The sequence below is a fragment of the Mesoplodon bidens genome (assembly GCF_964165515.1).
Source record: "Mesoplodon bidens genome assembly, chromosome: 7".
NCBI lineage: Eukaryota > Metazoa > Chordata > Mammalia > Artiodactyla > Ziphiidae > Mesoplodon > Mesoplodon bidens.
The window spans coordinates 87,255,493-87,271,409 of record NC_138164.1 but is presented as its reverse complement, the minus strand read 5'-3'; positions in this window follow the sequence as shown (position 1 = coordinate 87,271,409).

Here is a 15,917-nt window from a genome sequence, read left to right as displayed (position 1 = left end):
ATGGATGTATTAAAATTTGTTTTACTTGTTATATCCTGTTAATTACTGGGTAGATTTCTTAAAGTCTAAATGTTTGGAGTCTTTGTGGTAGCAACTGACAAAAACATTGATAAAGCCCTGATTTTGAAAACAGAATACTTAAGATTAAAGTGTACTAGGCCATGTGACTTTAGGTTTCATCATAAAATAAATTGTATAAGAGTAACGGGAAACCGAAAATTTTGAAGATAGAGGAGACTGATCAACTGTGACCATGAAAACAATGGAAACTTTACACTTGAATGGTTTTAGGCCCTGTTTTCTAAGAAAATCTATCTAACTGTATTCCATTTTATACCTGTTGCCTCTCACTATGAATATTATAACTATCAAAACTTAATTACAGAAAGTTTCAGAAATATTTGCCATGAACCAAACATTTTACATCATTTTCTCATTGTGTTTAGAAGCCTTCTGTAGACTGCCATCGATACCCAAAGTGTGGCAATAAGATAGATGTTAAAGTCATATACTGGGAGGAAGCCAATCAAGAATTATTTCAGGGCTTCTCTGGTGGCTCAGTGGTTGGGAGTCCGCCTGCCGATAGAGGGGACGTGGAAGGATCCCACATGCCGTGGAGCGTCTGGGCCCATGAGCCATGGCCGCTGAGCCTGCGCGTCTGGAGCCTGTGCTCCGCAATGGGAGAGGCCACAAAAGTGAGAGTCCCGCATACCGCAAAAAAAAAAAAAAAAAAAAAGAATTATTTCAAAGGACAAAAAAAAAAAAAAGTATATTTACCCAGAATTTTGTTATAATGTAAAGTGACACCCTTGTTGCAAAGTCAAACTGTTAAAGATGGTAGGGTTAACAGCAGTTCCAGCTAGCCAAAGTTGATATAATCCAAGCCAGGCTCTCTTGCCATCTAACTAATTTTTCTAATCATATCCAACTGGGAATATGGCAAGATGGGATGACCATCAATGTGAAATATTATAAAGAAAATAAGTTCTATCTTAAAATTCCAGTTTCAAGATAAAGTCTATCTTAAAATTCCAGTGCCAAGATTAACAACACTGTACTTCCTTACTAAGAGGAAGCTATTCTTCCATTCAAACTAGGCTTCTTGTACCTCAGACCTGTTTTCACTTGATCAATACTGAATGGAAAGAAAGTACAGCTGGTCACATCTCTACTCAATAGCCATGACAACCCCTCAAACTTTGTAAGCCTCTGGCTGTTTCTACATGTCATCAAGAAAACATTTTGAAAGTGAGTATTTCAAATGCTTGAGGGAAATGGTGATTTTATCAGGCCAGAGCTCAGGAGCAGTGCTATGGAAATTGTGGGCCAGATAATTATTTATAAGGGGGCTGTTCTGTGCATTGTAGGATGTTTAGCAGTATTCCTGATACCAGTACTGTCCCTCCATTCGTGGTAACCAAAAAATACCTCCAGCCATTGTCAAATGTCCCCTAGAAGGCCAAAATCACCCACCCTATAGTGAGAAGCATGGTATTGTAGTTTTGGAGAATACTACTCAATGACAAGGGACATGTTTGCATATCACAAAGGGTCTTGATATCTCCAATTTACCAGTAAGATGAACACAGTCTGGGATTCTAGTTCTCAGTAGATAGCAAATACCTTCATGCTTAGCATCAGGCTATATCCAAGGCTGAAAAAATAGACTGTTTTCTCTGAGAAGTTCGTTGGGATGTCACCTTCCAACATATCTTAACATAGAGCATGATTCACTTGCCTGCTTTGTGCCAGATAGAATTCATGAAAAATAATCTTGAGTTTCAAGCAACTGACACTCAGTCAACGTTTAGAATCATACATATGTCCCCAGAGACATGCAAATACATGCTTAAATCCTCATATCAGAGATATTTCTAAATCATTCATCAGCTTCTTTGATTAATTTTTTGTTAGCAATAAAGTATAAAAGCCCTATAACTCCATATTAGCAGAGAAAGTAAGGGAGACTAACACTTCTTGGGCCCCTACTACTTCATATGCTTTAAATATATTAACATAGTTATCTTTATATCAATGCTATTGAATTCCTATTATTCTTATTTCATTAAAAGATGGAGAAATTGAGACAAGTAATTTTAAGTGAATTGACCAAGATGAGACTGTAGGAGATGGCTAAGGTGTGAATCTATCCTAGGTCTAACTCCAAAGCCAACATTCTCTTTCCACAATATTATGGGTCTATTTTCTTCAAAGTTAAAAAAAATTCCAAAAATCTTTCTTTTTTTATTTTTTATAGTTTTTTTTTTTTTAGATGTTGGGGGTAGCAGTTTATTAATTAATTAATTAATTTTTGCTGTGTTGGGTCGTTTCTGTGCGAGGGCTTTCTCTAGTTGTGGCAAGCAGGGGCCACTCTTCATCACGGTGCACGGGCCTCTCACTATCGTGGCCTCGCTTGTTGTGGAGCACAGGCTCCAGACGTGCAGGCTCAGTAGTTGTAGCTCATGGGCCTAGTTGCTCTGCGGCATATGGGATCCTCCCAGACCAGGGCTCGAACCCGTGTCCCTTGCATTAGCAGGCAGATTCTCAACCACTGCGCCACCAGGGAAGCCCCCAAAACCTTTCTTGAACAGTTCATTTGTGGGGAAAAGTTTTACATAAGATAAAATCAAAATCACTTTTGCTTTTAAAAAATAGTCCTTAAAGGATAAAAAGAACATTTACAGGTCTGAATGATATGATAATGAACACACATTTTAAGAATTGAAACTTAGAACCATTTAAAATAGAAAATGAATTCTTAGCCAAAATATGTGCTCCTGGAAAATAAAAAAGGAACATAACCAAAAGGCATTGAAACTAAATCACTTCCTGAGCCATAATGAGCTTAGGTTTTTAATCAGACTAATGAGAAAAGATCTGTAATTCGGCAAGGCTCATGAGTCATACCATAAAGTTTCTCCCTACAGTTTCATGGCAGCCCTTGATGTATCATTCATTAGGTACTGGAAAAGTAACATTTTCAAGAACACAATGAACTGCAGACAGACAGGAAAAACAATGCGGAAGCAGCCCCTTGTCCTCCCTTCCAAACTGCCCTTTACTTCTTCAGTCAGTGTGCTCTCATTCTCTCATCTCCAAACTGTGATTACTACCTCTGGTCTATATTAATCTGGTGAATCATTGGTGGGTTTGGAAATTCTGTTCCTTATGACCTATATAATAGAAGTGTGGGGTGGTAGGGAAACTCCTGCTGGGGTGGAGTGGGGTGGAAGCACGATCAATTAACCCTTATTTAGGCACTCTGCCCACTCCTCCCATAGGAGATCAAGAACACAGATTCTTGAAATTCATTGATATCTCTTTGTATAGTCTGTGCAGAATGGCCTCAAATATTCTAAGCATTCTTTACCAGTATGTGGGGAAAGCACGGGTGTTGGTGGTCTAGATGTGGAAACTTATCACACATGAGCAATTACCTTTTATTTTAAAGACGAAGAAGATGCAACTAGGCCCTGAAGCCAAAAGGTATCTAGAAAATCCAGAAGACCACCCAGAGAGAGAGCAAGTAGGTTTGAAGATACTCTGGAAATGACAGATAGGTACAACAGAGATACAATGTAACAGGAAAAGGACAAAGTCTGGAATCAGAAGATATGAAGTACTATATGAGTCTGACACTTTTAAATGAGTGAATAGGAGCAATTTTAAATTGCCTTAAGATCTCAATTTCCCCACCTGTAAAATGGGGATAATGAAAATTCTATTTCACAGGGTTGTTTAGATAATACAATGCAATAATGCATCTGAAAGTTAATTTTATTATGTTTTATAATTATAGTTACTATTTTGTAATTAAGTTATAAAGAGTAATAACCTTATACGATGCAGGCCCAGTTCTCACTATTTAATCAACTCTTAGCTCTTCTACCAACTTTCATGTGTCCTTCAAATGCAGGAGAGGAGAGGTCATTTCATCCATAGCTGTTTGATTCCTGGCGGAGTCCCAGTACCTCATGCAGAGTGTACTCCCCTAATTTCTAGATAGGTTTTCTTCTAGGCAGGCCTGGACAAAAAGCGGCTGATCTATACCTGCATTTCAGCATCTGACCCAATCACAGCTTTCTCTTTCCTCCCTCCCTCCCTCCCTTCCTATCTCCCAAGCAAATCCTTTATTTCCTTGCAATGTTGACTGATCTATGTTCTGTCAGACTCCTGTCTTCTTTCCTTGGAAACCTCTGCCAGGCTGTAGGCTTAGATGCAATTACAGCTATGAACGTTAGGGAGCAGCAGAATGCAAAAAGGAGTATCACTGCATCCTGAAAAAAGCTCAGTAGCTGAGTCCAAGTGAAACAGGAGCCTGGTCCACCCTGACTCCAAAATCAGAAGTACTGACTCCAAAACTATCTGACATCCCAGGAGACATTATGGAACAGTGGCAGTCACTGAAGTCAGGAAGAACTTGGGTTTTGAATCATTTTCCAATTGTGTGATCTTAGGAGTTACTTAATATCTCTGGGCCCTGAATTCCATTATTTAAGAGGTTAGGATTGGGCTTCCCTGGTGGTGTAGTGGTTGAGAGTCCGCCTGCCGATGCAGGGGATACAGGTTCGTGCCCCGGTCTGGGAGGATCCCACATGCCGCGGAGCGGCTGGGCCCGTGAGCCATGGCCACTGAGCCTGCGCGTCCGGAGCCTGTGCTCCATAATGGGAGAGGCCACAACAGTGAGAGGCCCGCGTACCACAAAAAAAAAAAAAAAAAAAAAAAAAAAAAAGAGGTTAGGATCAAGATACCTTCCAAATAAGACTGTAATACTTTTTTTTTTTTTTCGGTTGCAAAACAACAAACATGGTGCCTAAGTCATAGAAGGTATTCAATAAATATTATTTTCCTTCCATAACTTTTTACTATCACACTTGTATGGACTTTTCCAATCTTCAGTTAAGGCCAGCCTAACTCAATTTAACTATTTAGGGCCACACTTCACTAGCTGACCAGCTAGTCACCAGCCTGATATACCTCCACTCCCAACTCCTGCCTCTACAGATTTTGAGATATCTCTACAGTTAACTCTGACTGTAGTGTGGCCTACAAAATGAGAAGAATTCAGCTTTATAATAACCTTGGATCAGATAGACAATGAATAGCAAAAAGACCAGTGTGATAAGAGACTCTAATGTGGCCTCTAGTGATTTCTACCTCTTGTTGCTCAGGGCCTTGTGTAATGCCTTCCCCTTGAGTAACTTGCTTCTAACCAACAGAATACAGCAACATTGAGGTGATGTCACTTTTGGACTTAAGTTACAAGAGATTGTGACCTTTGACTTGCCAGTAGATTCTTTCTTTCTCTTATTAGTCTTGATGAGACAAGAGGCATGTCAGAGAGGCCTGGATGGCAAGGAACTGAGGGTAAACTTGTCAACAAACCACAAGGAACTGAGGGTCTCAATCTAACAGATTTTAGAACTAAATCCTCCCAACAGCCATGTAAGCGAGCTTGGAAGCAGATTTTTCCTTAAGTGTGCCTTTAAATGACACCCCAACACTGGCTAGAACCTAGACTGCAGTCTTCTAAGAGGTCTTGAAGCAGAGCGACTAGCTAAGCTATGCCCAGATTCTTATCTCCTAGAAATTGTAGGTAATAAATGTGAGTTGTTTTAAGCTTTTGGGGGTAGCCTATTGCACACCAATGTATAACTTATACAAAGAACGAAAGGAGATGGGATCAGATCATAGAGTATGCAGGAGTCACATCATATAGGGCCAGGTAGACCATAGCAAAAAATTTGATTTTTATTCTAAGCTCAATGGGAAACCACTGGGAATTTTTCAGCATAGGTAAGTCATGCCCTGAATTACATTTTAGAAAGATTACACTGGCTGCTAAGATGGACTTTATAGGGCTGCTTTAGTGACATTTTACATGTTTTCTTACCAAAATTAAAATTATTATTTTTTTCTTCAGAGGAAATGGAAGTACTCTTTCTCTATCACCTCTTCAGTAACACTCAAGAGAGGACAACCTTTGTTCCCCTTGGAAACATCAACTTCAGAATCAAAAATTCCAGCTTAAGAAGTTTTCTTTTTAATCTTTTTAGGTAAATCTAGATTCACATGCAGTTGTAAGAAATGATATAGAGAGACCCTATACACTCTCCATCCAGTTTCCCCCAATGGTAACATCATGAATAACTACAATACAATATCACAACCCGGAAATTGATACAATCCACTTTACTTATTCAGATTTTACTAGATTTGCATATCTTCATTTGAGTGTGCATTTGTGGATGGGGGTGTGTGCATTTAGTTCTATGCAATTTTATCACACGTGAATTTTTGTAATCATCACCACAGTCAAGATAAAGAATAGTTTCATCATAGCAAGGATCCTTGTGCTACCCTTTTACAGCCACACCATTTACCTTCTCTCTCCCTCACCCATAATCCCTAGAAACCACTAATCTAATCTCCTCTATAATTTTGTCATTTCATGAATGTTATATAAATATAATCATATGGTATATAATCATTTGCAATTAGTTTTTTTCATCAGCATAATTTCCTTGAAATTCATTAGTTATTATGGTATCAGCAGTCTCTTCTTTTTTAGTGCTGATTAGAATTCCATGGTTTAGATAGACCATGGTTTGTTTAACCATCATATGTTGAAGAGCATATGGGTTGTTTTCAGTTGTTGGCTATTATGAATAAAGCTGTTATGGACATTCCTGAGTAGGACTATGTATGAATATGTCTTTGTTTCTCTGGAGTAAATGCCCTAAAAAGCAATTGCTGGGTCATATGGTAGTTGCATGTTTGGTTTTATAAGAAACCGTCAAACTACTTTCCAGAGTGCCTGTAACATTTTATATTCCCACCAGCAATGTATGACCCAGTGTTCCTGTATCATCATCAGCATTTGCTGTTAACACTATCTTCTTTTTTTTTGTGGTACGCAGGCTTCTCACTGTTGTGGCCTCTCCCGTTGCAGAGCACAGGCTCCGGACACACAGGCTCAGCGGCCATGGCTCACGGGCCCAGCCGCTCCCCGGCACATGAGATCTTCCCGGACCGGGGCATGAACCCGTGTTCCCTGCATCGGCAGGCGGACTCTCAACCACTGTGCCACCAGGGAAGCCCAACACTATTTTCTTATTTTTTCCATTTTATAGGTTTATAGTGATATCTCATTGTAGTTTAGTTTACTATTTTCTACTAGCTCATGATGTTGAACATCTTTTCATGTGATTATTTGCCATCTGTATATCCTCTTTAGTGAAATGTCTTAATGTATTTTATCCTTTATCTAATTGGATTGTTTTCTTTTTACTGTTGAGTTTTGAGTGTTATTTATATTTTCTTAGGCACAGATACTCTCAGATACGTAGTTTGCAAATATTTTATACTTGTCTGTAGCTTTCATTCTCTTAACAGGTCCTTTAACAGAGTAAATATTTTAAATTTTGATAAGGTCTTATTTATCGATTTGTCCTTTTATTGATCATATTTTTCTGTCAAGTCTAAGCACTCTGTCTAGCTTAAGCTCCCAAAGATTCTCTCCTATTTTTTTCTGAAAGTTTTTTAAAAGGCTTTTTCCCCTAAATATTTTTAGTTTTACATTTATGTTTAAGTCCTTGATCCACTGGGAGTTAATTTTTACACAGAATGTAAGGTTCAGGTTATGGTTCAATTTTTGCTTATGCATGTCCAATTGTTCCAGCCAGCATTAGCATCATGTGTTGAAAAACGTCTATCCTTCCTCAACTGAATTGCTTTAGCATCTCTGTAAAAAAAAAAAAGCTAGTTGGTGCATGAAAACCCGAATACCAAAAAGTGGAAACAATCCCAAATGATGAATGGGTAAATAAAATATGGTATATGGTATATTCACTCAATGGTATATTATTTGGCAATAAAACGGAATAAAGTTCTGGTACATGCTGTAAGATGGATAAACCTTGAAAACACTATGCTAAGTGAAAGAAGCCAGTCACAGAATACCAGATTGATTTCATTTATATGAAATGTCCAGAATAAGCACATCTATAGAGACAGAAAATAGTTTAGGGTTTTCAGGGGTTGAGGAGAAGAGGAATTAGGGAGTTACTGCCAATGGATATTGAGTTTCTTTTGGGGGTGATGAAATTATTTGTTTTAAAATAGATAGTGATGGGACTTCTCTTCTGGTCCAGGGGTTAAGACTTCATGCTCCCAGTGCAGGGGGCCGGGTTCAATCCCTGGTCAGGGAACTAGATCCCTCATGCCGCAACTAAGAGCCTGTATGCCACAAAGAAGATCCCACGAGCCGCAACCATGACCCGGCGCAGCCAAATAAATCAATAAATATTTTTAAAATAATAATAAAATTAAATAGATAGTGATGATGGTTACACAATTATGTGAATATTCTAACAAACACAGATTTTTTTCAATTTAAAGGGGTAAATTTTACAGTATAAAAATTACATCTCAATAAATCTGCTATTTAAGAAAAAAGAAAAACAAAAGAATTAGTTGAGCGTATTTGCGTGGATCTGTTTCTGATTTCTGTATTCTGTTTCACTGACTTGTGTGTCTATTCTTCTGCCAATACCATTCTGTCTTGACCACTACAGTTATAAGCTAGAATAATTCATCCTACTTTATTCTTCTATTTCAAAATTGTTTTAGTTATCTTAGGTCCTGTGGCTTTCCATATAAATTTTAGAATAATCTCATTTACATCAACACAAAACCTTCCTGTGATTTTGCTAGGAATACCTTAAAACTATAAATGTATAGATAGCTATATTATGCTGTATTTTCCAAATGCATTTGGTCCTGAACCCCTTTTTTAGCAGAATAACTAACATTATGCAGAACATACTTTATGAAATCCTCACTTAAGTAAATTTACCAATGACAAAATCATAAGTATAAATTTAATTTAAAGATGTCTGGTATCTCTATTGAATGTTGCCACAAACCCAAGTTTTATTATAGCTAACAGATGAGATGATTTATTTGAAATTGTAATTTTTGACTATGTATACATTTTATAATTTAAAAAAAATGCATGACCTTTTAAGAAATTTATCAGCCTATAATTTATGAACTGACAAGGTCAGATAGAGGTGCTAGATATCATTGTCTGCTGGATAGAGGGCTATGATAGAAATTATAATTTATATGAGGAAGTCAGCATTCCTAAGCTTGATCAGCAGAGTGTGATTTGGAGAAAGAGTATCTCTAAATTTCATAACTAATTAACATCAGCTAAGAGCAATGAAATGAGAAAGCTGGCAAAGGAATAATCAAAAGTTCATTGGACCAGGAATCAAGAGACAGTGTATTTATTAGTCCTATTCCTGTTACTAACTAGCTGTGCAAATTTAGGACAGCTTCTTAATTTCTAGAAGCTAAAGCTTCCTCCTGTATATAATGAAATAGTTGGCATTTCATAGTCATTATGAACATGATTTAGGAATTAGAAAGCTTTAGGATTGAATCCTGACTCTGCTACTTCCTTACTTCGTGACCCTGGACCAAGTTACTTGATCTCCTTAAGTTATTGGGCTCATAAGGTTCCTATGAGGATTAAATAAGATAATGCATATAAAGTACTTAATGCACTCAAAAACCAGTAGCTATTATCATTTGGGCACTGAATTCATTAGTGATCAAAAGTACATGCTCTGGAATCAGACTGCCTTGGTTTTTATCTCATATCCATCATTTATTAGCCACTGAACTTGGAAAAATAAATACTCTGAGCCTCAGTTATTTAATCTGTACAATGGAGATAATAAAGTTTCTATCTCTTCAAGTTGTTGTAAAGATTAAAATAATGTATGCAGGTAGAGATTTAGCTTGGAAACACACTTATCAAACACTAAAGAAATGCCAGATATAATCATTATTAAAGATATTCAAATAAAATGAGGCAGTTCCCATAGACCAGTAACTACAATCTAGTTACTGGGAGGTCACAGCTGTAAATCTTAATATACTTTGGCCACTTAATAGATGAAGAAATAGACATGGAAAGACAGAGATGCCCAAATTGAGTCAACAGTTTTCATCAGCCTACTATATGCAAGACACAGCAAGAGACACTGCAGAGACTTATAATGGACAGGTACTTTTAGTAAAAGAACTGGAATTGTCACCCAAGTTTCCTCTTGACCTTACTCTTTCCACTAGACTGCATTTTTAATAATTTATAACCCAGTTTTTAATGTCTCACATTCAGGATTTTCCATACTGATTGAAAATCCTGGGTTGATGTGGTACTCCCAAAAGTCACCTCATAGTCTGCACTTCTGCTGGGAGCAGGGGTCTTATGATTAGTTCCAGCAATGTTCACAGATGACAACACTACATGTGCCTCATGGAATCCCTGAAGCAGAATACTGTCCTTTTCAGGAATGGGATTTTTCTCCAAATGCAAAAATAATCCTTTTGCATCATTATATTGAGTTATTCATTGCAATATAAACCTACAGAAAAAGTCCCATGGAGATGCACTACATATCTTTTCTTCAGATTGACTCATTATTGTTACCTTAATTGTTAATATTGTTATTTAATATAATCGTTACTATCATTAATTGATCTAGGAATTAATCCTTGTTAGAAAAACAAATACATACTTCCAAATATACTTCTTTTGTCTTACTGGCCATCTAGAGTTGCAAGAGAATCACAGAATGCACAGTAAAATTTGGATTTCCAATAAATAACAATTTTGAAACTATAAGATGTCATACGTATTGCAAAGAACATACTTATACTAAAAAATATTTTCTATTTGAAATTTAAATTGAATTCCTGTATTTTTATTTGGTGAATATGGCAATCCTAGGATCCAGCAGACTAAAATCGTCAAATATATTTTTCTTCCCCTATCTCTAAGCTCTAAAAGGGTGGAGAGTACACCTGTCTTAGGCATCATTTGTTTCCTAGTGTCCATCACAGAACCTGACATATTATAGACACTTTATATGTACATACAGATTAAAATGAGATGGATGGAAGTTTCTTCCTTAATCAAAGACACATATGTGACTTGGTTATTAAGTTTTCAGAAAGGAAAACATTTATTCAATTATAAATTTAGATACCATCAAATGATCATATGGCTTTAGGATGAATCCTAGGAAAAGTTAAGGAGGAAACGCATGCCTGTCTTGTCAGTCAGATTAGGGAAAATCTCCTACGGCAATCAGTGGGGTAATGTAATGTCAAAGCCACAGAGCCTGTAGCATTCTTGTTAGCTTATGAAATAATTAATGACTCTAACATTTGAAATACATTTTCATCATCCATTCAGGTATCCTTGACTCACCAGCACTTCTTTTTTCTTTTCTTGCACGTTAGCAAAATCCACAGTGCTGATCTAAAAGAATGCTGGACCATGAGCGGCTGTCTCAACGCAAGTGAAAATTCTGTTATTTTCCAGGATGCTTTTGAAAGCATGTTTAAAGTAAGTCTTTGACTAGATTGTTGGCCTTTTAAATTGACAAGCAGTAATCAAAAGAGAAGCAAATTTCTATAGTAAAATATTATTCCTGTTTTAAATGAAGTGAAGACAGAACTTGGGGTGGATGATTAGAAGAGATGGGACTTGCGTTGTAGGAGTGCAGAAGGTGTGAGTATGGGTGATATCAGACTGAGCATGCCATATCTGTATGAGAGAAGGGACTGAGTCCTAGGTAAAAGGACATATAAAAGGATACGAGAAGTGATTTACAACCATGAGATGCACACATTTTTATCCCTTTGGGTAATCATGACAAACGGTGACAGGAGAGGGTAAGCTACCTTTGTCAGGTAAGAATCTATTCCCCTTACTTCTGAAAAGAATATCCCGATTTCACTTAAGGGAACTGTCCCTCCTCCATTGCATATTATCTTAGCTTCTAATCATCACAATCTCCTCCATTTCTTCCCCCTTACCTAAGAATCGTAGTTGCTTCTGGAAGTTAGTATCTCTGTGTTATTTCAGAGCTCTCCTCTTGACTTGCCAGTCCTTTCATGTCCATTTAACGAACTCCTTACATAGGATTCTTGCTGTTAACATAACCGTTGTGGATCTATTTTCTCGATTGAACTCCGAATTATAGTATTTGATTAAAATATGAAGTGGTTCCAGCAAATAGTCTCCCACAGAAGATTCTGGGACTGATTTAGTTTCAGTCTAGACCTTGAATAGGATGCTGAGCTTCTTGACAGTCAGAAACCAGATGCCAGTTGTTCTTGTTTCTATTGCCATATAACTAATTACCCCAGAACTTAATTGCATAAAACAACAATTTTATTTTATTTATTATTTTGTGGATAAGGAATTTGGGAAAGGCTCATCAGGTTTATTCACGCATAGAGTGTCCCATGCATTTTTATTCAGATGTCAGCTGGGGCTGCAGTCATCTGAAGGCTCAAGTAGGCTTAATGTCCTACGCCAGGAGTTAGCAAATCTTTTCTCCAAAGGGATAACTAGTAAATATTTTAGGTTTCATGGACTATGTGGTCTCTGCCAAAATTACTCAGTTCTGTCATTTTAGTACAAAAGTAGTCATAAATGTCATGTAGCTAAATTCATATGCCTATTTATTTTAATAAAATAACTTTAAAAATAGGTAGAGGTTGATTTGGCCCATGGTCTGTGATTTGCTAATTCCTATCTTAGATGCATCATTCAGATGATTAGAAGTTGCTGCTGGCTATGACACTGGTAGTGTTGACAGTAACACCTGCATGTAGATCCTCCATCATAAATGGGCTTAGAGTAGTTAAACATCTTATATGGAAACCAGCTTCCCATACCTCAAGAGAACAAAGTGAATGTTCCTCGTTCCATCTGAGCCATAGAAATTAAAAAAATAATTTCTCTCACTCTAACATCATCATCACCATTAACAATAACAACAAAAGAATAAATTAAAGAAAAATGGACGAGAAGAAGTATTTGAAAAAATAATGGCTAATAACTTTCAAGAAGTTAATAACAGACACAAAGTCACAAACCCAGGAAGCTCAGAGGACAGCAAGCAGGGTTATACAACAACAAAAAGACCCTTAGATATATTGTATTCAAACTGCAGGAAACAAAAGATAGAGAAAAAAAAATCTTAAGAATAGTTAAAAAAGAATACCTTATCTATAAAAAATATATAAGAATTAAAGTAATCCTTTCATCAGAAACCAGGCTAACAATAAGAGAGTGGAGGAAATATTTAAGTTTTGAAAGAAAAAACAATCTAGAATTCTATTTAAAAATTTTTTTTTAATTTGTCCTTTATATTTTTTAATTGAGGTATAATTGACATATAACATATTAGTTTCAAGTGTACAATATATGATTCAATATTTATATATATTACAAAATGGTCACCACAGTAAGTCTAATTAACATCCATCACCATACATTGTTACAATTTTTTTATTTAGCTATAGTTGATTTACAATATTGTGTTAGTTTCAGGTATACAGCTTCAGATTCTTTTCCATTATTGGTTATTACAAGATATTGAATATAGTTCCCTGTGCTATACAGTAAATCCTTGTTGTTATATATACTGATGTGTAGAATTCTATATCCAGCAAAAATTATCCCTCAAAAGTACAGGAGAAATAAAGATTTTCTCAGACAAACAAAAACAACTTACTCTGCAAGAAATGTTAAAAGAAGCTCTTTTGGGAGAAGAAATATAATATAGGGGCAAAACTTAGATCTACATAAAGAAAGGAAGAACATTAAATAAGGAATAATATAAGGTAAAATCAAATATTATGTTTTCCTTTTCTTAATTGATCTAAACAATAAGTGTTCAAAATAATAATAGTAACAATGTGTTGTGTGATTATAGCATAGGGATAAGTAAAATTAACAACAGTGATGTTATAAGGGAGGATTTGGAAATACTATAATATGATATTGTAAGATATATACTATACACAAGGATAGTATAGAAATAGTGTCACTGAAGGTGGATACAGTCTGGTAAAAATGTATATTAAAATGTTTAATGCAAGATTTAAAACATTTATAAAGAAGTATAATTAACATACTAAGAGGGGAGATAAATTGGAATCATATAAAATGTTCAATTATAACCAGAGAAGACAAAAATGGAGAAAAAAGAAAAACAAAGAACAAATGCTACAAATAGAAAATAGTTACAAACATGGTAGATAGTAATCCAACTAAACTAATAATCACTTTAAATGTGTATGGTCTAAATACACATATTAAAAGGCAGACTGTCAGACTGGATAAAACAAAAACAAAGACAAAAGACCCAACTATACATTGTTTACAAGAGACACATTTTAAATATAAATAATCAAATAGGTACATATAAAGAGGCAGAAAAAGATATACCATATTAACACTAATCTAAAGATCTTAAGAAAGCCAGGGTAGTAATTAATTCCAAAGAAAGCAAATATCAGAACAAAGGAATTTATAAGGTTTAAAGAGGAGAATTATAAAAGGGAAAAATTTCCAAGGAGGTATAACAATCTTTAACATGTATGTCCCAAACAACAGAGTGGCATAACATGAGCCCAAAACTAGTGGAACTGAAAGGAAGAAGATACAAATCCACGATTGAGTTTGAGTTTTCAGCATTCCTTTTTAAGCAAATGATAGATCAAGCTATCAGAAAATCAGTAAAAACACAGCTGATGTGAACAGCACTATCAATCAACTTGACCTAATTGACATTTACAGAATATCCCTTTTAATAACAGCAGCATATACATTCTTCTCAAGCTCATATGTAATATTCACCAATATAGATCTCATTCTGGACCAAAAAACCCCCATACTTTAAAATGACAGAAATCACGCAAAGCACATTCTCAGAAAATGTGCAATTAAACCAGAAATTAATAACAGAAAGATAGCTGAAAAATACCAAAGTATTTGGAAATTAAGCAACAAACTTTTAAATAACCCTCTGGCCCAAGTGGAAGAGGAACACAAATTTTTAAATATTTTAAATTAAAACAAAAATAAAAATGCAACTATCAAAATTTGTAGGGGCTTCCCTGGTGGTGCAGTGGTTGAGAGTCCGCTTGCTGATGCAGGGGACACGGGTTCGTGCCCCAGTCCAGGAGGATCCCACATGCCGTGGAGTGGCTGGGCCTGTGAGCCATAGCCACTGGGCCTGTGTGTCCAGAGCCTGTGCTCTACAACAGGAGGGGCCACAACAGTGAGAGGCCTGCGTACCGCAAAAAAAAAAATAATAATAAAAAAAAATAATTGTGGGATGTTGTGAAAGTAGTGCTTAGAAGGAAATTTATATAATTAAATGCATATATTAGAAAAGAAAAAAGGTCTAAAAATCAATAATCTAAGTTTACATTTTAGGACTAGTCAAATAGAGCAATGTAAGCTAAAACAAGAAGGGAAAAATGATAATAAAAATTAGAAAATAAATCAATAAAAATAAAGCAGAAATTCAAAACAAATTAAAAATAGGGGAAAAATCAATGAAACTAAAAACAGGTTCTTTTGCAAAGATCAATATAATTGATAATCCTCTAGCCGGGTTGACCAAGAAAAAAATAAAGATATAAATCACCAATAATGAAATGAAAGAGGGATCATTACTACTGGTCCCATGGACATCAAAAGGATAATAAAGGAATACTGCAAACGACTCCACAAATTTGATAAACTAGATGAAATGGGCCAATTCTTTAAAAGACACAAGTTACCAAACTTACACAAGGAGAAACTGATACTGTAAGTAGGCTGATATCTACTAAAGAAAGTGAATCAAAAATGAGTAAGTTTTCAAAGAAGAAAGCACCAGACCTGGTTGGTTTCTTTGGTAAATTCTACCAAATATCTATGAAGAAATAATACCAATTCTCCAACATTTTTTCTAGAAAATAGAAGAGGGAATACAGGTGGAGACTACACACAGATGGAATTAAATGGTTCCTTAAGCATGGTTGGGTAATGG